General features: G+C 40.4%; 1 protein-coding gene across 3 annotated transcripts in view; it reads left to right on the top strand.

Moving 5' to 3' along the window:
* Positions 1-24,441, top strand: part of AFG2A (AFG2 AAA ATPase homolog A) — a gene marked incomplete at its 5' end in the record, with an annotated part of 202,146 nt that overhangs the window by 110,486 nt on the left and 67,219 nt on the right. The window lies entirely within an intron of this gene.

A 24,441-nucleotide genomic window follows, 5' to 3' on the forward strand; every position in this document is an offset into this window, starting at 1 on the left:
TTTCTAAAAGGGAGGAGTGCAGCCTGTTACCTGAAATTGTAAAAAATCTATTCAACTTGTCATAGAGGTTGGTGTTTTATGGTGTATCAGGAAGATGTTTCATCAGCCTTCATAAATGACAGCAGGAATTTCAAATGCGATTCCCAAAAGGCCTCCACTGCCTGGGATATCCAAACGCTCTGCTACAAAAGCGTTCATGCAGTCCACTGGAAATCCTGGCTTAGAAAAGTGTTTGTATATTTTAATTTGCCACATCAATTTCCAGTACATACTTTAGCTTACAGTGATATTATTTGTTCATTGGAGCCAAGAGGAGGAAAACAGGAATGCTATGGAATCCTCTGTAGTTATTGTGGAGGTTTGATAGCATTAGGGAGAAAACTGTACTCCCAGAGTAGTGTTAATGTCATTGAAACACCTGATTTTTGTATAATCTTGTATTTTAGAGAGCAAAAGAGAGAGAGGGTTCTATATACATGTGCACATAATAAATGTCAGTCTGGTTTATTCTTTCAGAATTAATGTATGTGGAACTGGAACTTCTGTAAAAAGCATTAGCCTGGGTGAATATTCTTGCCAATGCAACATTTGCATGATTGATGAATGATGTCTTGGTCATGCAAGCTCTTGAGGAACAGAGTACAAATAGGAGAATATATTTTTTTTTAAATACTTACTTTTTCAGAGATTTTGCAGGTAGATTGTTGAATGGAGTGGAATTTTAAAATGTTGTCTTTTGACCACAGTGGTAAAGGGTGCTACATTTCCTTCTCATGAGTTCCTGTTTGGGACAGACAAAGCAGATGTTTGGCTTGGAAGCAGGCTTTATTTGGTGTGGCAGCAGGAAGTACTGAGAGATTTGCTATTGACATTTAATCCCTGATGTTTCTGTAGACTGTAAGACCAGGGTTTTTTTCTTTATTTCTTTTTCTTTTCCTTTTTTTTTTTTTTTTTGTTGCTTGCTTGAATCTGTGTAAAATGAATTGAAGTCATAATACATATTTGGCAAGGGAGCTGGAAATACTGTATTCTGTTTCTTATACTCTTGACAGTCTTACTCATAAATCCCAGTCCCCTGATTCCTCTGATCAGTGAGATATTTTTTTTTAATTTTATGCAGGTGTTTAAAACGTGAAATTAGATGTTTCCCCCAAAGCTGTATTTCTGATCTCCATCACTGCAGCAATCCAACTAAAGGGCCTGTCCTCCAAATCTGTCTGGCTTAGGGAAGTTTCTTGCTGCATCTGGTCCATGCTTTGTAATATTAATCTGTTTTTAAAAAAACAAGGGGGGGGCACGGTGGTATTGAGAAAAAAAGCAGCTGAGAAGATAACTGAGCTGTGAAGGCAACCAAGCTGATTTACACAAGAGTACTGAAATGAATTACTTTTTTAGTAAGCTCTGACTGTTTTTCTGTAAAACCCTCAGGATGGGAGTTTTCATGCACAAAGTTATTTTGCAGGGATTTTTGCTGCAAAAATCTTAAGTCTTAGAAAATGAACTTGACCTGTTTGTCTGCGCTTGCATATTTATATGATAGACAGCCAAAGTACTATGGGTCTTGGTAAGTTAGATATAAAAAAGAAATAATGTTTTTTAAACCAACATCATTTGGCAAAATACTTGGGTAACTTACCTCTCTTCTGTGTAAGCTTTACTTTCCCTTCTGGGTGATCATCTTGATCCAGGGGAGGCCCTGAAATTGCCCCCTGGTTTCCCTCACCAGGAGTCTGACACCCCGGGCCATGCTGAATGCCGTTGGAAGCGATGAAGTGGTGCTGTGAATGTTTTATATGCAGCAGATTTGAATCCTGTAAAAGTAAAGTTATTGAGGGGGGAAAAAGCAAAACCCATGACAGAATTCAGCTAATGAACTTCATTTTGTGTTGATACCTGAAATGTTTGGGTATTAGTGGACAGGATTGAGATGGTTTGAATGCTGTATTGAACGTCATTTAGAAACATCTGCTGCTCTGCAGGAGTAGCTGAAGGGCAAACTGAACCTTGCTTTTTGCTTCATTGCTTTTGCGACTCTGGTGGGAGGAGATGCAAAAGGAGGTGCAAAAGAACGGTAGAGCTGTACCTCACCTGCATGAGAAATGCATACGCTGCTTGCAGCTTGAGCCGAATACCCAAAGGGTGATACACACAGAACGCTACTGCATCAAGTGCACGGCTTCCGTGTCTGAGGATGCTGCTTACTGAGAGGGAACCCAGCTCTGGGTCAGAACAGGGCCTTAGAGCTGCTACACCTTGAGCTGTACTCACAGGGGGCTATCTAGGAGCTGCTTATAGTGTAGCATGAACGCTTTGGAACCAGAGTATAGCTCCTGCTATTAGGCAGTCAACAAAAATTTTAAATGCCTTTTGTTCTTAGGGGTAGTTTTGTAAAATCTTAACAACCCGTGGTTTCCCATTTAATTTGAATATAACTTAATTTACCAGCTTGCCTTTCAAGATGGTCCTGGATTTACCACCTGAGCCACAACTTCCTTAATGTCATGCCAGAATAGTTTTAAGGGTAGGATATATTCAAATAACATGGAAAGTGTGTCCAAGAGGATGAGTGTGTGATAGCTCTCGGGTTACAGTGTGCAGCAGAATCTGTAGGATAGTGACATATATGAGCTAGTAACACTTTGCAGAAGTTAGACCTGCAAAAATAGTTATCAAGTAGAAAGAAGACTTAAAAAAAGAAGGCTAACTAGTTTTTTTCATCGCTAGTTCTATTTTTCATCCCTTCTCGCTGGTTCTTAGAATGCGGGTATTCTATTTTAAAAAGAGCTTCCCTGTATGATTATGCAATTCTATTATTATATAGTGAGTGTATGGTTACCACCAGTCAGTAGAAGTAGCTCTTCCACATCGATTGTAGTTGTTCTTGAGTGGCACTGAATGAGACAGAGGTTTTTAAAAGCCGTTTGAAGAAGCAGAAGAAATAGTGAACCCACCAAGCGTACAGAGGAGTAGTACTGGGAGTGTGAAAAGCTTTTCTTTAGAGCAGAAGGCTTCAAGCAGTACACTGTTAAATGTAAGTAATTAAAACATTATAAAGGTTTGAAACACAATGCTGCTCCTGCCCTTCCACAACTGGAATATTTTCATTCTGTGTTTTAGTCCCAGGTCTTGTTTTTGTTTAAGTAATCTTTATATCAGGTTTCAGGGTATGTTCCTATGCATAGTTCTCCCTAGTACTGACAGCCAGAAATGGTTTCCAATCCATCATTTTTAAAAATTTTCAAGGGTATCAATGAATTAAATGAAACAGCCTCAGGTCCAATAAATTTATTCATTAATGGCATCAGAATTAGTTTTTGGAACATTCTGAACTTGCGTTATTCCCACTGTAGTCTCTAGACTGTAGCCTGTCACTAGGCCTTTCTGTGCAGAAAGAAGTGCCAAAAAATCAGAATAGGAAAGAATTATATGACTCAGGTTGTAGTCACATTGTTTGTAGGCACATTGCTGAAGCCAACCTGCTAATGGCACGCCAGTCCTCAGGGATGGTCCTCCAGTTCAAAGCACGGATTGGCAGGCGAGGGGCTGCAGCTCACCTTTTGTCTAAGCCTTTGCCTTTTTCAAAGCTATGTTTAAGGTTGACTTTTTTCACAAAGTTCAAGCAAAATAAACAAAAATCCCGAACAAACAAAACAAAACTGGCCGCCAGGCGTGTATCTCCTCTCTGCCTGAGGAGCTGGAGCACGTTAAGAGCTTGCTGTCCACCAGCCTCACCGTAGCTGGAAAACTGCAGGATTGCTGCTTCCCCAAGAGTTGCCTTTTTTTTTTTTTTCCTACCTTCTGAAATATCTCTGCTCCCTGTGAAAATAATAAAAAAAAAAATGCTTAAGGCACAAAACTCCTCCGTTTCTCAACGAAAACATGGCTGTGCCAGCAAGAACTTCCCTGGTTTTAAGAAATGAGGTTATACATCTTTTTGTCCGCTGCTGATCAGCTGTGCCAGGCCTGCCCGCAGAGCTAGTTTGGTTGGAGACCTCAGCAGCTATGGCAACTCTGTTCTCTCCGCAAAGAGTACATATCTTTTGGCACGGACATGTGGCTGTTGATCCCCAAAGCGACTGGGATTAGCCTGGGAGTGCCTGGGGGCAGGCAGCATACACGGGAGGCAGTCTTGTCTGATGAGCAAGGCACTGCTCTCTGGAATAGACATATAAAATGAAACCCCAAATTTGTCATAAAACCTGTTGAGTCCTACAGATGAAAAACATCACATAAGCTAAGTTAAGATAATTTTTAAGCCCTGTGTCGGTCTGGAGGCCACTCACAGGCTGCTCATGTTGGTTTGTGTTAGCTTCAGACCCCGTGGAAGTGATGCCCTGCCCTGGTGGCAGCGGAGTTTATTGTAAGCGCTGGACGCGGGCGTGCTCTGTGCAAAGAGGCACCTCTCCTGCTTCACCTGGTCCTCCACTGTGTCAGCACGGGTTGGAGGCTGCGTGGGGGCACGTGTGCTGATGTTAACTCAGCGCTGGCCAATTCGATGACTTAACTAGCTAAGGATAAGGGAACTTAAGTGAGGAAAGGGATCACCATCTGTTCGGAGAGGAAAAGTGCAGCCTGCCGGAGTGTCCTGCAGCGTGCCGTCTGTGGTCCTAAACCTGCTGGTAACTAAAGCAGGGTATGTCATACATAGCAGGAACACTTTAGCTGGGGCCACACTGTTAGCATCTACTTTGCTCTGGGAATGTTAGTCGTGGGAAGAGTTGAAACACCTGGTGAGAAGTCATAGAGAAATGTTTGCTTTTTCTCCTGCTCCGATTACCTTTGATAGGAAGGTTTTGCAACAGAGTGACTCTAAGACTTGTGTCTGGGAGCTAAAGGATGACAAGGATAAATTTAAAGAAAATTTAAATTCTTTTAATCTGATTTTTTATTTTAATTTCCCCTTTTTTCCCCTGGTTAAACAAGTTAACGCGCTCTGATATTTTTATCTACAGCAATAACATGAACAGTGATCATTGCCAATCCCTGTAATTATTATTTTGTGATCCTTTGGGAGCCTGCTGTACCGAGGCATTCTCTTCCCGTTGCTTCAGCACCTGGGAATTCAGGCTCCAATGATATTTTCCAGCAGATGTGACTATCAGGGCTTGTTTATTTTTAGCTGGGGATTGTGCACCTTGATCTCGGTGGGAAGCTTCCTGTCCTCATTGTCTTTTACAGCCGGTTGTAAAGGCAAGTGGCTTATAATGACCTACCCTTACTTCCCCTTGCTGGTTCCAAAAGACACAGGAATGTCATCATCACATGTTATAATTTACTCAGGGACTTTCCGATGAGGACCTCACAGGTTTAACCTTTCCAAAAGCTGTGTTTATTCAAGAGGGTAATAGTGCTGGTAGCTTGAATGTTGAGGCTAGGAAGTTACCAGATTGTATCTGATAAGTTCATTGATTTTTGTCCACTGAACAGTTTTTATTTTGGGGCAAGCGAATCTCTGTTTTTCAGTGAGATACATATTTTGATCACCTAATTCCATTATAACAAAATTTCAGGGGAAAACCATTTTTATTTTTAATGTTACGTACTAAAGTATGTGAAGTTCTAACTTTTCTTAAACTAATTTTACATGGCAGAGAAGGGAGGAAGCATTTCAGAAATGGTTTGTTTCTCCACTATAAATGTCAGAAGGTACTTGTTCTAAAAACATACCTTAAAGCATTCTAAAACTTTAAGCCTCATTTGTGTGTGTGCGTTTGTGCATGTTTTTGTGTTGGTGCTCCTGCACATATTTGCCTGTGTATATTGTGTGTGTGGTTTTTTAGACTGGTGTGACATGAATGTACAAAAGCCTTGTGTATAGCGTTGTAACAGACAGTTTTGCTCTTTATAAATACCTTAAAAATATATATAACACATGATATAGAAGCAAACCGAGCTGCACATTGTTGCTGAAAGTGATACACTCAATTTTTGTTACAGAAAAAAGCATTCAGCAGGAGAGTTCTGATTTCAAGATCAGTACTTTCTTTTGCCTGTGTGAATGTTACGGTTGTGATGCTATTTTGTCTGTTTCCTGTTATATGAAAAACAGTTTAAGAAGCAGATTTCCATCTATTATATTCTTTAGAAAACAGACATGGTGATCCACCTGATGGTTGGGTTTAATATGTAGGGGGTTTGGAATAAAGCCCAAACTTGTGATTCATTTCATCTTGATCGCATAACTTGTTTTGCCATTATAGGGAAAAGAATGTTTGCTTCCTAAATATTCCATGTGGTAGACAGCGGAAACTACATGCACACTACCTTTCCCCCAGGATTTTTTTTCCCCATTAACAATATACACCTTATATTTTTGGCAACTATTTTGAAATTTGGAAGAGGGACATGATACAAGGATCCCCTTGTAGTATTCTTCTGTTAATATGGAAAAATAAATAGTAATTTCTTTTTCTTTGCAAGGTAAGCAATTAAGATGGGAGTGGTACGGCTGTTGACGCCTGCCATGTGATACTGATTCTTGGGTAACACTGTGGGAAGAAATCACCCACCTAATTCTTCAGGATTGTTGTGGAAGAATGTGAGGTACACATGAGACTATGGCTCTGCCCTGATTATTATTGCAGAAGAGGCTTAAAGCTTGCTTAGCGTTTGCTTTGCAGGCAGCAGACAGGATGGGAAGAGCACTTTTTCTAATTGTTTCGGTACTTGTTTTGCCATTGTATTGCACTGCGTGCTGATAATCTTGTTAGTTGCATTTTCGGGAAAAGTTCTCAGAGACCCTCACTTTTCCTTGGTATTCTTAAAAGTAAACAATGTCTTTTGCTGTCTTGTAAATGCCTGTCCCAGGAGTACCTTTAGTGAGTTGTTATGACTCCCAGCATACATATGATTTCTGAGAATATCCTGCAAAGTTTTGTTGCTTTCCTAATTGCTATTTCACAAACATCACCAATTCAGACCTCCCAAAATATCTGCAATTTTTTTAATTAGAGCAGAAGGTTGTACAGAAGCTTCTCTTGTCCCGGAATAGTCTTGTCTCAGTTAGGCCATCCTTCCCATCCCGGACTAGGAGATGTCATACCTAAACTGCATTCTGTTGTCAATGTGGGTGTTGCAGAACTTTTGGTTATGTAAAAAATGTCAGTCCTTTATACCATGGAAAAAATTGTTCAATATTTTCCAGTACTGTAAATACTGAGATATATTTTTTTTTATTTTGCATTTGTTCCAAGAGTCACCTTTTTAACAGTTTAGTCAATTTTGAGGACATAAATAATGATTTCAATTACGTATCCTACGTCTTGAATGCAATTTGGCTTAGTCACACGTCAAGGATGGAATTCTGTATAACCAAGGACTCGTGTATCAATCCTGCTATTTTTCTGAATACTCACTTCCAGGTGTGAGAGGCTACATGAAATATGTACTTGGGAACAAACTGCTTAAACTACAGTTTTCCCAGTAGCATCTTAAGTGTGTAGTAATACTGCTGTATTTATCCTTGGCTACTACTCTTCTCACTGAACTCTGTACGTGCTTGCTTCTTTAGCTGTACAGTGCAAGCCAGATTACCAAGCAGGCTAAGTCCTTACTCCCTTTTGGGTGTGGAGAAGCTGATGGGAGACCTGCCCAAGGGCCTCACTTTAGGGTGTTGGAAGAAAAAGATATTTTTCATGAACACCGTTAACGGCTCAGCGTCCAAAAAGCGCCGCATGTGCTGTTGTGTTTCTCTTCTCATCGGCATGAGGACTGCGGGGACATACTGGATGTGCTCTGGTTTTTTCCACCTGCCTTTTACAGTGTTACAATTGGTAGACTCAAAACTCAAGTAACTTGTAAAAGAAAGATTCCTCTGAGGTGGTTGTTCTTCTCTTTAAAGTAGTATTGCTGGTGGAAGAATATGTGCAACTTCTACCCCCTCCCAGACCTCTTGTAGTTAACATTTGCCAGAATAACGATAAGAGGTGAGCATAAGAGAAAATTTTTGGTGTAAAAGCAATAAGATATTTCTGGGGACCTGGTAGGCTGGTACAGAGAGCTCCCTGTTTTGTTCTTAAACCACTTGCGTGCACTCCTGGTACCGACCTGAAAAAAACCCTCCCAGCATGTACCTACAAAGCTCTGTTGAGTGGCACATCCTGACATGTGAAAGGAGAAGTGGTGAGGCTGAGCTACCTGAAAGAATGGCTTGGCATTCCTGTGGCTGAGAGGAACTGCTTTTGAGGAAAGAAAGACGATGGGGAGGAGCCTGGGCAGTGATGAGTGTGCGTGGGGGGGGTCAGGGAGGTAGGCTGGAGCTGAAAAGACCACATCTGTGTTTTTCCAGGTGTCCCTTTTGTAATCTTTCATTATTTTTTTTCAGAAGAAAAGAGGCAGCAAATCCAGTCATTCAGAAAAATAAGTGACAACAAGAGAGAGAAACCAGACTTGTGCTGTGCTTTCATTAACCGTTTTACTGCAGTTATTGCGAGTGGTGCCTCATTTTATAATGCTTTCTCAATTACAGTGTCTCCCACATGCTCATTGCCCCTCATTTTATTTCCCATTACTTTATTGCTTTGTTTAATCCTTTATAACGTGTATAACCCACTTTAGGGTTGCTTGCAAAGTTCAAGCTGCTGTTGAGATATTCTTGCTTGAAATAAATTAAATGGTTCCAAATTGTCTGTGTTTACTGTGACAAAAAAAAGCTCACCACTTTTAAAGCTTCATATTGTGCCAGAAATGAGTGACTTCTTCACTGATCAAACAGGGCTTCCAGAATTGGCGCTTGCCTTCTGCCTAAATGATTCAGGAGGCCCCCTCCACGCTTGAAACATATATAAATGATGAAAACAATTAAATGTGTACATATTTTACAAGTTTTAACTTGACAAGCCTGAATAAACTAGCTTCTGCCCTGCACCTTTGTTCTTGCCCTAGGTCTTTCTGTGTACTTGTGATAGACTTTCAACTCAGTCAAAAAAATTCTTCATAACCAAAAGACTTGGCATCAGAATTAAAACACAACTGTTTAAAGAATTGCTCATACCTTTCCCATTACTTTGGCAATATGACAATTACAGGTAGAAAAATTAAGCCACAAAATTCTTCAGAGCCCCTTTTGTTGCGATTGTTCAGTGTACGTATCTTCACGAAAGGATGTGCTGCAAAACAACTTGAAGAGAAGAAAGTTGAGTGTGTGGTTCATTAAAAATCTGTGTGTTTTTTAGGTTAAGTTTGCATCTTTACTTTGCATTGTTTCAAGGTGAGTTTCAGTTATAAACAGTAAACCTGTCTGGAAGTCTGCACTGGTATATCTTGCAGGCTAGGTGTAGTTGTTGGCAAGAACTCCCATTTTGTTATCTTGCCAAATTTATTTTCATTTTGATTTTATATGATTCCTGATTACCCCAAATATATTTATATATGGATGCTTAAGTTCAAAATATTACAGTTGGTGATTTCAGAAAGGCAAATACTATGCTGAGAATGTTTATTCAAACTTTTGCAGTGAAAGCAAATGAGAATATTTCAGCGGTGCCTGGCCTTGCAAACGTGTCTTTTTCTGTTTTGCTTGAAAGGTTACATTTAGTTCCATGTTGCTGGCCTTTTGACTTTGAGTTTTTCAGTATGTGATTCCAATAGCTTTTTTTGAACTGTTTTGCGTGTGAACCTGTTCAAGATGCTTTGATCATCAATGCAGATTAATATATTGATTTGTATACATTGATTTCACCATTCAACTTCTTGAACTGGTGAAAAAGAAAAGCCTAGTGACTCTCAGTGATATATAAGTTGTTTACATCTGAGTTTACAGCTATTTCAGCTTTCTGATAACAGCTTACTGGTAGATTGTCAAGGTGACAGTGACCTCCAAAATGTCTTAACATTGAATTTATTGCCAGCTTTAGCTCCTGGCAGTAGCAATGATGAAAAGTCCTTTCTGGTTGCAAGGTAGTAGCTAGGTTACGCTACAATTAATTTGGGACTTTGAAGCATGATGTTTCTATCCTAATTCACATATTTCCTGTTTATTTTAAATAGAATAAAAGAAGACATAACTTTTCTTTCCCATTCCCAAGAATGTTCTTTATTAGGTTAGTGTGGTGGCTTAATGATACCCTCATTCACTTATGTAAAAAGCAGTGTGTGCTTGGTGTGAAGCTCAGAGGAACAACTCCACTGCAGCTGAACTGATTTATATTGTTGGATGGACATGTCCAGCAGTCCAGCAAAAGCACAGGTTCATGCCAGCTTTTCTTCCTTCCCCTCCCTGTCAACTTTTGCTGTTAAATGGAGGGCTCTTAGTGGCTGTGAAGCATCATTTTAAGCATCAGAACTATGTACCTACTTGTATATATGCGCACACACTCAAGTCAAGTAATATAAAGGTGTTAGGAAGAAGCCTGGTGGTGTGTTTATATTTGTAAATGATGCTGTGAGCTTCCCCACAAGTTATGGTTGCCTTTCTGGTTGTTATGGTTTAATAGCTTATTGAAAGATAAAGGGACTCCATTGCCAGAATCAAGGTTTATCTGGTATGAAGGATGTTATTATTTAGTATAAAATGATATATACAAATACCTTCTATATAATTCAGTAGTGTATCCTGAAATTTAGAAATGGTATTTGTAGGTATGTAATACAGCAAAGAAATACTTTATGCACAAATATATATATATTCAGAATTTAAAATCAGCTAATGCATTATTTTGTTTGTCTTCATGGAATTATTGAATAGAGCGGGAATTAACATGCTTGGGGATGTGTTGAAAGAAAAATCTTCACTCGAATTGCTGGTAGGGCAAGAATTGTTGCCTTTCCCCCAGCCACCCTCCATGTCCCCTTCTTTTAACTCAGGTGTCTTTGTAGCAAGGAGGTTTTTAAAACAGTATTTTTTAAGAGTTCATAATTCAAAAGTTGTCATGTGCCTCTTTGTCTCATTAACCTGTAGTGCATGATCTGAGCTGCAAAACTGACAAAACCATCTTGGTAAAAGTACATTAAAGGATTCCCATCTGACTTTTTATTCATGTATTGTGTTCTTTATTATTTGATGACAGACTAGGAGGTACCCAGTGTTTTAAAGGGTATAATAATTTGGAGGAAAACTTGTCTTTAAAAAAAAAAAAAAAGTTGTTGTTATGATTGTAAAGAAACCTGAGACATGAAGTTATATAAGTTGCAAATAGTATTGAGCTCAGTTTACAGCATATCTCTATGTGATGCTTCTACCTCTCATTTGAGTGTAAACTAGTATTACCTGCCAACAGGTTGTTATTCTGTCTATTTTGCCTATAACTATTATGGAGGGGAGCAGGTGGGGGAAGCCAGCTTTGGTCACGACCCAAAATCTGATGAACATAGTGGAAAGATTTTCATTTATTGTGCTTGAGGTCAGATCCTTGGAGTATGAAAAAATCCAAGAGTTTGAAAAAGAACAGCTTTCTGTTACTTGTTTGATTAGTGTGTGAAATTATAGCTTAATTCAAAGTGTTTTAACCCTGAGTAAAGAGAAATAATTTTGACATTTTTTCATAAATGAAGGATTTATTGAGTAATCATGATACAAAAAGTTTTGTATTTCAAGACTTAAAATACAGTCTTACGCTGATGGCAATTTTGTATTTTAAGGTATTCATTTGAAAGAAACTGAGCATGCATTAATACTTGAGGCTATGATTGCATGTTTGCTAGCAGTTTGTTGCTGCCCCCTGCTCTGTGTGGTAGTAACATGCAATGAGGAATTCAGCTAAAAAAAAGAGCTTAGCAAAAATAAACGTAACTTCCATTTCCCTGGTTTTGGTACACACAGGTGCTTATGACAGCAGAGGGCTGGGGGGATGTGGTGGTGAGAATGCCTGGTCAGGAGGGGAGCAGCAGCAGCAGCAGTTTCCTGAGCTGACGCTGCAGCTGGTAAGGTACCCGTCACACCGTGTGTGGTGCACAACAGCCCTGCTGATTTATCAGGTTATTTTAAAATCTTGGGAGCATTAAAAGTAACTAGGCTAAGGATTCGTCTAGTCCCATTTCTGGGCTCTAGTAGTTGCCAAAGAATAGGTGTATAAGAAAGAATACAAGAATTACTTGCATTCCCAATTTGCTCCTCCTTGCATGTACAGAGCACCAGCATGTTTATCAGGAATATAATCTACGGGGTTTTTTTCTCTCTCATGTATTAGAGTAATTGCCACAATATATGCAACCAAATGGTGTATTTACTGAGAGAACTGCAAAACAAAAAACCCAGTGGCAGTAGAGCTTTCCACTAAAACTGTTTAAAGTATCATTGGACAGCACTGATACAATTTTAGCGTTTGCCCATAAAAATGCAAAGTCACAACTACTACTTACTGTTTTACAATTATGCCTATTTTTCCTTTGTAAGCATTGTCTTTTACAATTTTGTTTTCAAATATTGTTGGATCAGCTCCACTAATAAAGGTGCCTCCAGGATATTTGCAGCTAGTTAGGAGGTGTTCAGGATACCAATCCAGCGCTAAATAAGAAACTATTTGTTACTTTTTTCTATGCAGCAGTAACAAGTTTTAACATTAAAGCATTATGGTATCTGATTGCCTACAGGAAAGGGATATAATATTCACTTAGCAGCCAATGAATGAATGATTAAAATCTTAAAAGCATTTAATAAGATTGAAACACAGAGCAGGGCTGTTCTCTGGTGTAAAGTTACAGAAGAGGTTCACTGGGTCAGAGAAAGAGTACAGGAGACTGAATTTTATTTTTTTTTTTAATAGTAGTGTTACTTTTGCTGTCAAGTCAAGACAGCTCTGAGGGGAAAACCATAGAAAAGTAGTGGTATGTTAAAAACTGCACAAAACAAACCAAAAGAATTGGTTCCACACCTGTAATATGGGAGGGGGGGAAGAAAGCATTATGATACTAAGACGTGCATACACTTTCTATCCTGACCATTAGTTAAATCTTGCCTACCAGCCTCACACACACTCTCATACCCTTGCTACCCAAACACTCAGAAGACTTTGTAATAAAAAAGAAAGCCAAGTGGGCTGGAAACTGGTGTCCCAAGTGCTTTGGCAGGAAGGGTGCATGGCAGCAGGGCAAGGCTGTTCCCATCTGTCTCTTACCTCTCATGCCTTTGGTGAGACTGTAAATATTTCTTCTTCATTAATGAAACAGGACCTGTGTAGTCCCAGGAATATCATATTCTGGCCTTAACAGTTAGCGTAACGTAAGCAGAATCTGAGTTAAGGTAAGTGCTCAGTTGAAGGTGTTAGTTGAGCACACGGACAGACTTGTTGCCTGTGACAAGCCCTTTAGAGTGTGACAGCTGCGTCGTGCTTGCTTGCTTGTTCTCCCTTCGATACAATGCATTTCCGAAGCGCTGCTGCACGTAGTGGAAAAACCTCTTGAAAGGATGAAGTAGCCTACATTTTCACACTTCTTTCTTCTCGACTTAGCAACAGACTTTAGAAGACGCCTATTCAAATGAGCAGAGATTTAGTTGTAATAGTTGCATTTTGTAAATCATTGTTGAAGCATAGCTGCCTCCAAGTAGCTGATGAAAGAAAACAGGCGTCATAACAATGATAGTAAAGGATGCAGCTAAGGAATACCGTTCTACGTTGCATTTAGAAAAAAAAAAGTAGCACATGTTCAGCATTTTTACAGGCTCCTCCCCCTCCTCCCCCCTGCTTTAAAATGAATTTGAAAATGACAGGCTGTTTTTATTAATGACATCTGAGCTCTTCAGTAGATCAATATATTGAAAGTGGTTTGTGGCATTTTGTGCATTTGAGTTTGGTGAGACTGATTCACATCTCTGTTGAAGATGAGAGCTTGTAATTGGTTCTGTAAGGACGTTAAGCTTGCCAGAGTCCTGCTGAACCATTTCTCGTGAGCAAGGAGAGCACCCCAGTGAGCGGTGTGCCCTGCGTAGCCACGGTCTGCACCACCTGCTTTCTCAGGTCCCCAGGGTAAGGAGCCAGACTGAGACACACCACAAATGAAATAGGGAGAAGAGGGGACTCTGAAAAGATGAAATTATCTCCATTCAGTCCTCTCCAGCTTGAAGAAATTTTGCATCTGTTAAGCAAGTGATATTGGAAGTGCAGCTCCAGGACTAGGGAGATGTATCTCTGTATCTGAGAACAGCAGTTATTTTCCTGGAATTATTCGTCTCCACCTTCACTCTAATGCCTACAGGTAGAGAAATCAGGGCTGTGCAGTTTGAAGTCAGAAGGTTTCCAGGAACACTGAAAAGCCTTTGAAATACCATGGTCTTAATCTGAAAGCACTATTAAATTAGATACACAGTAGGGAGGGTTTTTTTCCTAAGGACCCTAAACTGTTTCATTTTTCCTCCGTTTTGGTCTTTCTGCCCTACAAAACTTGCATTTTGAGTGGAGAAAATTGGATTTGGGTGGAGTAGTTTAAATTATTATTTTTTTTCCTAAATGACTTGATCAGATGGGGTAATTGTGGGTGCAGGGGGCTGCGGTCCCGGTGGGCACGGCAGCCAGGGCGAGTGGGCAGCCACAGGCTTTTCAGTCCATCTTGCCTCCCCGTCTTCCGTAGCGTAACATTGATTTTTAACTTAAAGAAAATAGCTTACTGAGATAAAAATCTTAATCGTGTCGATAAAATAACAAAAAAAAAAAAGGGGGGGGGGGGGCGGAGAAGGAAAGGCTGAGCTAACAGGTTTCTCCAAGCCAGAAGCCTGTGAGGTATTAGAAATATGTTTTTCCTTCTGTCCGTCTGTCTCCCTGGCCCTTGCCCACCCTAAGGAGAGCATCCTTGCTCTCCCTTTCCCCATCAGCAGTCGTGGCGGCAGTCGGTCTGCCCGGGAAGGGAGCTGAGGCTCTGGAGGTCTCCCTTGAGACCCCCAAATATCAGTAATTCGCCCCCTGCCCGCTCTGTTTGTTCAGGCCATGGAGCGCCTGCTTCGCCTGATGGCGTTGCCAGGAGGAAGCCCCAGGCTTTCGCCCGGTGGTGCCTGCGGCTGGCTGGGTTTAGCCTTGGTACACGCTCCGTGCCATGTGTGCGTGTGGGGAAGGGAAGAGCTTCCAGACTTTTCTTTAAAGCACGGCATAAATCCCGAGGGAGGGCAGAGGAGGGTGCCTGGTGGGACCCCGGCAGAAGCTGAGTTGCTGGCCCGGGCCCGGGCCTGGTGCTGGAGGAGCCCTTACCCCCAGGAGGGGACGGCACCCCCGGGGCGCGCTGCTGGTGCTGGCGCTGCTCCTGGGAGGGGGGTTACCCGTCTCCCCTGAACCGAGCGGGCTGGCAGTCACCCAGGCGGTGCCAGCTTGCGCGGCGGCCAGAACTCTCTTTGTCCCCCCATACGTTTGTCATGAGTCGCGGGCGGATTTTTTGGCAGCTTTGAGAGCAGCTCTGTGACAAACGGTGTCTGTGTGAAGTTCAGCGGTGCGGGCCCCAGACAGGCTCACCTGGATGATGGCTTGGAAGGCGGCTTCTTTCACTGGAAAGCGTTAATTTTTCTTACCTGTACTTAGATTCCGCCCCAGAGATGATGATTTAGTACCGGATGCATTGATGCAGTACCTCGTGTTTTAGAAGTCCTCAGTATGAAATGAAGCTTCATTATGCTTTTGTTAGGTGCTACTGCAAGTGTATGTCGCTGTGCAGTTATTTCTACAAGGTTCTGTTGCTTCTTGATAGATGGAAAAGCACAAGTACGGCTTGTAATGTTATAATGTATAATGTTGTAATGTATAAACTAGCACTTAAACAAAAGCTTTGTATTTTAATCTCACTAATTTAACCGAGAATGTTCTCAGTAATCTGGACTTCATTCTCAAGAACTCTGTTTTAGATTAAAATTAATTACTTGTACCAATATTAATTGGCAAGGAATCTGATCGGTATCAGCAAGTCGTGAAGGTATTTCTTCATCTGATTGCTCAATCTCAGTGATTCCATATTTTCTCATCATGGACGTGATTATTTTTCTTTTGCTCTTTTCGTACTTCTTGCTTAATTTGTTGGGTAATGCCTATCTGCATAGATCACAAAATGAAAGGACGTCAGATGGGGTTATATTTCAAGGTCTGTTTCTCAACTTGTATGATTTTGCTGGTAGAAACAAATTGATTTTTTCTACCTTCCATTACTCCATCTATAAAATGGAAGTTCTGATGTTTTTAGAAATACTTTTGCTTCTTGGAAACGTTGATACTTATGCTTAGAGAACTGAAGTTGCTTGTTTTTAATTAGTGGGGGAACATGAAGTGGCATACTTGCTTTGTTTTTATACTTTTGCCGTAGGAAAAAGGCATAACACAGGTATTAAAGGGCTGCAAAAATCTCAGAAATGCAGATTCTGGTTAGGCTTTTAATACCTAGCATACAGGAGAGAACTACACATTAATTCATTTTGAAATATTATAGTTGGGCAGAAACTGTAATTTTTCATTATTTACCAAGTGGTAATGTCTTTGGACTTGATTTGAGGACTCAAGCCCATTTCTCAGAGGCAAAGCGCCAATAAGGTTTCTGACCAAAAGGACCGATAATCTCAGTACCAGACTAGAGGCAACAAATGACTACAGGCAAAAAGGTGAAAACAGCAGAGCAACAAAGACATCGTACACTGGCCTCAGCATGTTAAGGAACCAAATTTTGTAAAGATTGTGGGATTTAATGTGAATGTATTTCCTAGCTATGAAGAGTCTGAAGAAGTGCAGATAACACATGCAGAATAAAGATTATTGGCAAAAAACGCTCAGAAGTCCAAGTGTTGGAGGCGATGTAACATGTTTTAGATTTTGCTTTGTGTATGTTTGTTTTTAAGTACACCAGGCATCCAATGAGTCAGTAATGGAGGACATCATTATGGGCTGAGGTGAAGCAGGAGTCAGTATTTTGATAATGAGCGAATCTATTTTGAAATATTTTGCAGAAAGAACGTGTGAAGTTTAGATCTCATGTGAAGCGTGAAGAACTCGGGGAAAAAGGCTGAGTCAGAGGTGATCAGGTTATGATCTTGATTGACAGGATAATTTTCTCATTCTCAATGAGTGGTAAAAGCGATGGAGGTAAATCAGCTGCTGTACCCATGTCATTCCCAAGCTGACTGTGGCTCTGTGCAAGGATTTTTTGAGTTGTTGCTCAATAAGTTTGAAGAAGAGAGTGAAAAAAATGCAACAGAGAAAATCTGAGTATTCAATATGAAAATGGTAGTTGTATTTATGTTTATGGTTGAGCATGATGAAACACAGCTTGTGAGGGGAGAAGAGAAAAGTAGCAAAGGCAGTGAGCCACAAGACACACACACACACACCAGGAAATCAAAATGTAGGAAACTGGTGGAAGGGATGCCTACGGCCAAGTTTTGGGAAGACCATGCATACCTGTATCGATGTCAGGTGACGTTGTTGGAAGATGGGGAAAAATAGTGTGAATATTGGTGAGGAACATGATATCAGAGAACATGTTTGAAAGAGGCTGAGGTGGAAAATGTCGATTAGAGACAGTCTGGGATGAGAACTGGAAGAATCTAGAGGTGGGAAGAGGCTTGGGTTTGGGGCAGAGGGATAAAGAGTATGATTTCTAGGGAGGTAGAAACTCTGTTTTGTGGAATCAGAGCGTCAGAGAATCCAAAAGGCTGAGGACAGGACAGATGTGGATTTGAAGGACCTAAGCAGATAAGTTGGATGAGTCCAGAGGGACAAGTATAGGAGTGTAAAGGAGAATGAAGAGGCTGGGTGAGAACAGGGGAACTACAGCTGGCACAGAAATGCAAGCAAAAAGACTTGTAGTTAAAAGTGATGTGGAAAATGGAAAGATGAAGGTATTATGTTTTGATAATTTCTATGGGAAGAAGTTTTCTAGATTGATTGTGGGAAGGAAGTGGAGGCAAGGAGGAGCACTGAATGAAGACTTGGTAAAAGGGTCTTAGGATTTGGGGAGTTGTTTTCACTGAGGTTGGAGGAAACAGAGCTGACTTAGCTCGGAATGTGGAAAAATTAAAAGGGAGAATGAACTTGCAGTGGAGGACATCAGCCAGATCTTGAGATTTCCAGAAAAGATGATCCATAGCACAAGAACAAGAGCAGAGGAAATGGGTGTTGATCTCGTTGGGAGCATGCAAGTTGCATGCCAGATGTTTGGTTATCAGTTTGTCAGTGAATATAGATAGTGCTTCTTATTTCACTGTTTAAAGAATTGTTGCTCTGAAAAAGCCTCAAACATGTTGTCCTCTTACAAAAAGTTATTCTTGTCGTAACATGCTGTAAGTTGGCAGGAGAAAGTGTGACTGTTCCTGCACTGTCTGGAATTTGGACAGTTTTTGGCTGTAACCTCTCAAATAAAGGTAACAATAACAAGAAGTCATTGCTTTGTTTTTTTTAAAACTATAAATTACAGACTTTGGTTTGTACTGTCAGGAATTTAGAGCTGGAAGCTAGTTTCTGCCACCTCGTTCCATTTATGCTTTGAGTCTTATTTGATGAGTAATAGAAAGAACAGGCATTCAAAGCAAAGCAGAATCAAGTATCGGGAGAGAGATTTTTGGAATTCACGGCAAGACTGAGGCAAGAAGAAATGTAGATGAGCATACTTCGAGGAGTTGTGCTCAGAACCTGGCTGTTCTATAAACCAACAAAATCAGAAAATTTATCTCTGGGGTTGATATACTGAGCTTGCTGATTACTGGTTGGTGGGAACAATAATAGTTTTTACTCCCTCTCACACTTACAGTCTACTAGAATTTTAGAAGTCCACCTACTCGTAGGCAGTGCAAGAAGTAAAATGGGACTGGGTAATATATATTTCCATGAAAAATATTTGTGTGGGTATGCAGATAGGTTGTTTATTGACTCTCAGTAGCTATTGCGGATCTACTTGAATATTGATTTAAGTGAGGGAAAAACAAGGGTTTACGGAGGGACAATGTAAAAATCTCTTAAAGTGTTTAAAACACTTCGGACCATAATCAAACCCAGACTTCCTGCACAAATCACTTCTGTCTCATGGAGAGCTTTTTTTTCTGATGGAAACAGGATTTTTGGGAAATGCTCAGGCATACTGGGTGACATACTCCACTGCTTTTTGAGTTTCAAACTGGTGTGCTTGAGCTTTCAAGTATTCTTGTTTTATTTTTTCTCTGCCCAGTTCATCCTTGCAGAAATCACAGAGCACGTAAAAGCCTTTTCATCCTACTCATCTTCAGCTAGTATCTTGGCAAAAAAAGAAAAGATTCTCTATAGCTAGTTTGGGAGAGGGACCAGTGTTTACTTTTAACATAGGATCTGCAGCCATGAGCAGCAACATGACCTGCACTTGAGCTGGAGCTCAAATTTACAGGGACGTGTTGCTCAGGCCACTTGGGCTTGCGGCAGAGCTTGCATCCCCACCTCTGCTGGGATTCCTTTGGTCGAGTCTAGTGCCAAAGCCCAAATCACCTGAATCAGATGGTAGCTGGAGCTGGTGTGTGTAAGTTTCAGGGAAATACGTGTTTTCTGTGATAAAGGTTTGTCTTTTTTCTGTGATAGAGATCAAAGTTGGCCAGCAGTGTTGTGCTATTACACAAACTGCTCACCAACAACTTGTTACTAAGCCAGCCACTGCAGCTTGCTTTTTCCACGTTGATCTTTTATTGCAGAGCTAGAGTTGCTCTTGATTGATCTGTGGCAGTGATATAGAAGTTTATAAGAACTTAGGAATTGCTGGAGGCCTAGGATTAAAAAGCTGCACACATGAAAAACTAGAAGCAAAAAACCTGTATGCTAATTAATTCTAATTTGAACACAGACTTCCTAGGAAGGATGCTTCTGACAAACCACTAAAAGTCTGTGCTCTCCAGTTCCCACACTTGCAAAACTGTGATGTGCCTTGTTTTGCAGAGATGTTAGAAACATAAACTGTTGCTGTTAATATTACAATATTTTGAAGATGTAGAGTTGTAAGTTATTAGTCTTACTGTCTGATACTGTTTTGCACCATCCCTCTTATCAGCGTTTTTATGCACAATGTTGGTTATTGTAGCTAAGTGCAGCAAGGTTAATAGAAATACTACAGAAAAGGAAATTATTTGTTTGATCCTTTTGTAGTCCTGAGTGCAACTTTTTCATCTTCTAATTTTGTTTCACCTGTGAAGTAGCTTGCCCGACAGAAAACCAGCTCCAAAATGGCACTTTGAGGTTAGGCTCCAACCTCAAGTCCTTGTCAGTGCTCAGAATTTAAGGCAGGGGTTGGGGCATAGCATGAGGACGCAGGGTACTGAGAGCCCCTCACGTAGTTTCTAGAGGCACAAATACTGGGGGGGGGGGGGGGGGGGGGGGGTTGCCTTTTTGCCTCCCTGCTCCTCCCTTCCCTAAAGGAAACATTTCCTGCTGATTTGCTTTCCCAGAAATACCACATTTCTTTTTGTTTTATTTGAAGTTACAAATGAAAGTGATTTTTTTAATTTTTTTTTTTTAATTTTTTTTGTTTGTTTGTTAATGTCAAGGGTCTGGCTTTCACACCCCCTCCCTTTCCAAGTTCAGGCCTGCACTCTGTCCGCTGCCTATCTGATTCATTTTAGTTACCTCAGGGATGTGTTTATATAACCTTTTAATACCAAGGACCTGGGTGACCTTGGCATAACACCATGAATCATATATGGGAAATGTAAAGTTAGCAAGAAGAAATGAACTAAGAGTATTTATAGTCAGAAAAAGTAATTGTAGAAATCTCATCTCAGGCAGCAGATACACTGCCTGTGTATGTTTTGAGTTGTCTCTGCTGACTTTCCTGACAAAAATGAACCCACAGGGAACTTAATCGGTTCTCAAAACCCAAGCTGATTTTTCAGGCTGATAATTAGTGTGTTTCTGTGAGCATATTTCTAAACACGTTGAAAATAGACTGTGTCTAATTTGGATACTATTGAGACACACAAGACAGGGACATCCCACAGTGTGATTTCATTTCTATTTATTTACACAGATTTATAAAACTCATTGAGCATGCATTCAGTGCTCTGGACTCCTGACACGTAAACCTACATGTGCATCACTAATTTATTGCTATTTTATATAAAGGCCTGCTCGGCACATCTTAAATCAGAGCTGCACACCACCTAATAGTAAAACCAACAAGTCTGGAATCACATAAATCTCTCAGCCTCCGTCCATCTCCCCTTTGGAGTTCAACTGCACTTTAAACACAAAGTCATGTGTGGCACATACCTGGATTGCAAGCACTCAGGAATGAGTTATTCCCAAAACAATTTTTGGAAAATTACTTTTCCCGAAATTACTCTTCTTCTTGTCTCTTCCCCCTTGCCCTCCAGCTGATGAAACTTTATTAGTAACTGTGCTGAAGGTGTCCCAGAAAATTGCCTGAGCTGTAGTCGTTTCTTTAGGTAATAAAGATATTTTATATTATATTATTTATTCAGCACGGTATGGTCTCACTGAAGGTGACACTTTCAAAAGTACTTTGCTCAAACTTTTTCAGAGTGAAGGGCCTGACTTGTCACTAGAAGTGAAAAAGAATCAGGTGATTTGGGACTCACACTCCTAAAGTGCCTTGGAAAATTTTGAAATGTGGTATGAAATTTAGATATGCCTTCCCTAGCTGACTTACCTACTCACATTTTGTGATTTATCCTAGTTAAACAAACTATGGTCATGATTCAAAAGAATCCCTACTAGCTTTTTGGTGGAATGTTTTGGAGAAAATAGTCATAGAATCATTTGGGTGGAAAAGGCCTTTAAGATCATCAGGTCCAACCGTTAACCCAGCACTGCCAGGTCCACCACTAAACCACGACCCTAAGCACCACATCTACTTGTTTTTTAAACACTTCCAGGGATGGTGATTCCATCGCTTCCCTGGGCAGCCTGTTCCAATGCTTGACCACCCTTTCAGTGAACAAGTTTTCCTAATATCCAACCTAAACCTCCCCTGGTGCAACTTCAGGCGGTTTCCCCTTGTCCTGTTGCTTGTTACCTGGGAGAAGAGACTGACCCCCACCTGTCTACAACCTTTTTTTATCCATTTTATATAATGGATTGTATAATTTTATATGCATTCGTTGTCATATTCTGCCCCGCCTTTGCCTCCCTCCATGTGGGAGGTTCATTTTCCTTGACAGTGCTATGTAGAACATTTCCTGCATGTGACATCCAATAGGCAGTTGAACTGAAACGATTAACAAGTTGGTTTATTAATATGGAAACAGAATTTTTAAAGAGTAGAAAACAAGTAGAGACACTAACACCTATGGGGTCCTTAAAAAGATATTGGAGAGCTAGTTGATTTAGTAAACAAAAGGTCACAGAGCCAAATTCATGGATCCGTGGGAAAAGCAGATGCAGCACCTGTGCATACATGGTTACTGATGGACATCTCTAAATTTCACCATTGGAATGCAGAGACGAAAACAACCTCTTAGGCCCTGCAAGCCACCCCCTTCCTAATGCATGACTGTTCTGTGTGGCTGAAGCGAAGTGGAGGGTAGTGCTGTCAGTGCTTAACACAGAAACTTCCCTAGCACCCAGCAGTGCGTTGGGGATTTAGTCTGGCTGGGCTTGGCACCTCTTCAGAGAGATGGCATGCAACAGGTACACGTAATTGGTCTAAGTCACACCCTGCTTGAAGCAAATTTCCGTTACCTTGTATGTTGCAGCTTTGTGCTAGTGTCCTTTTATTTCAGGATGAAAAACCTCTCAGACTTGACCTTTCTAGAGAAACACAAACCCTTGTATGAAACCTGGGAATTGTGAATCCAGGCAAAGACTGAATTAGAGTGCTAAGAACAACTCATCCTATATACAAGAACGAAGTTATCATTATCATGTGGCTAGCTTTCTGTTTTCTAGACTTTCCTATACTTTTTTAAGCTTTGCCAAAACTCAAACAATTGTTTTTTTAATTTTTCATATGTTTTGCTACAGTTATTTAAAAAATGGGGTGGGTGTGTACAAAAATAGAAGGTGCGTGTGGAAGGAAGGCTTTCCTGTAAAATTTTTATTCTGTGGAAAGAGGTTGTATCATGTCAAAGAAATATTTGGAGATTTCCAAATATGTTTTTTCCTAATGACTTACTTCTTCCAGTTAGACAGCTTGGAATGAAAGACTTACTTAAATCTCTTATCTGTCCTCACATGGCGTGGACTAATTTTACCTGTGCCTGATACAATGCACAAAGGCAAGATTACCAGTGTTCTGTACAAACATCAATTAGGACTATGTTGTCTACACAGATGAAGCTGCACAGCAAAGGAAAAGTGTGCTGGTGTATTGCAGAATGTTCTTTCTTCTCTGGTATTTTTAACTGTCAGGACTGTGCTGTTTCTCTGAGTAAACTTTTTACTTTTGCTTCTTTTTCCAAGATGATGTGCAAGGGCATGGAAGGATTTAGAAGCAATTGCACCTGATTTTGATTGGAGAACATTTTTTTCAAGCAGCTGATTAATGCACTGAAGCTATCAATAATTAACAATTATTTTTATTAGAATGGAAACTTTTATTTCATTCATTACTTAATTTGAAATGAGTGGTTCCATCTCTGCTTCACATGCATTTGAAAGCCTTTTGCTTTTTGCATAGCCTGTTACAGTCTCACCTTCTCTGAATTTTTGTTTTCATTTATTTTGTTTTGTAAGACAGAGATTTAAAGCAGGCAGGCGGAGAAAAAGGTTTACAACTGCCAAAACCTGCATGTTGAATTGCACACCCAGGTCCTTGATTTCTATTAGCCAATATAAAGTTAGAGAACAGTATTCTAGGCACTGAGAAATCAATCTAAAACATTTTAATAGGCTTAATATTTAATAGGCTTGATTAGTGTTCTGGATTTCTAGGTGCATGAAAAGCCATTAGGTTCCTTGGAAGACCACAGTATAACCACAGAGGTAAAGACTGTGCAAAAACATACCGTGCTTACTACATCTGCTGATCATTATCACTCAAGAGGATTCCTGCCTGTTCACACAGCTACCAGCAGCTCTACATTGAGAAGGTAGTAGGTAGACTTTTACCATTTGTCCAGCTCAGGCATTTTGCTGTTGCATCTACTCCTTTCAAGCAGCAGAAGTTATCTTTCCTGTCTGGCAGCCTCCTGTGTTGATATGTAGGTACCTTCGATACTTAACCAAGGTTTGAGTTTTTCAGTTAGAGCTCCCCCATGTCTCCCGGAGTCCTTTATTCTCAAATACATGTTCTGGTGAGATCTTACAGCACTATTAGATTTGCTGTTGTGGCTTGGAAAAAGAGAGGAAAAGGTTCTCAAAATGGCAATCTTAAATCCTTTGCTTGAGCACTTTGATCAACCAAGGTCGAAGGAAAGACTTAAGTCCTTTATTTTAAAGACAGTTATTCACTGGCTTTTAAACATGGAAAGACCTTACTGGAAGACAGTTCAGTCGTCTTAGTTATGAGCAGGCAGTAGCTTCCCTGAGCCTCCGTCTGGTCTTCCAGGCTGCAAATTTATTCTAGAAACCAGAATGGCAAGCGTGTGTCTTGCCCGCGGCTGGGAATACAAACATTTTGGGGAAAAGAATGTGGATT

Source organism: Falco punctatus, assembly GCF_963210335.1.
Source record: "Falco punctatus genome assembly, chromosome: 1".
Taxonomy (NCBI): Eukaryota; Metazoa; Chordata; class Aves; order Falconiformes; family Falconidae; genus Falco; species Falco punctatus.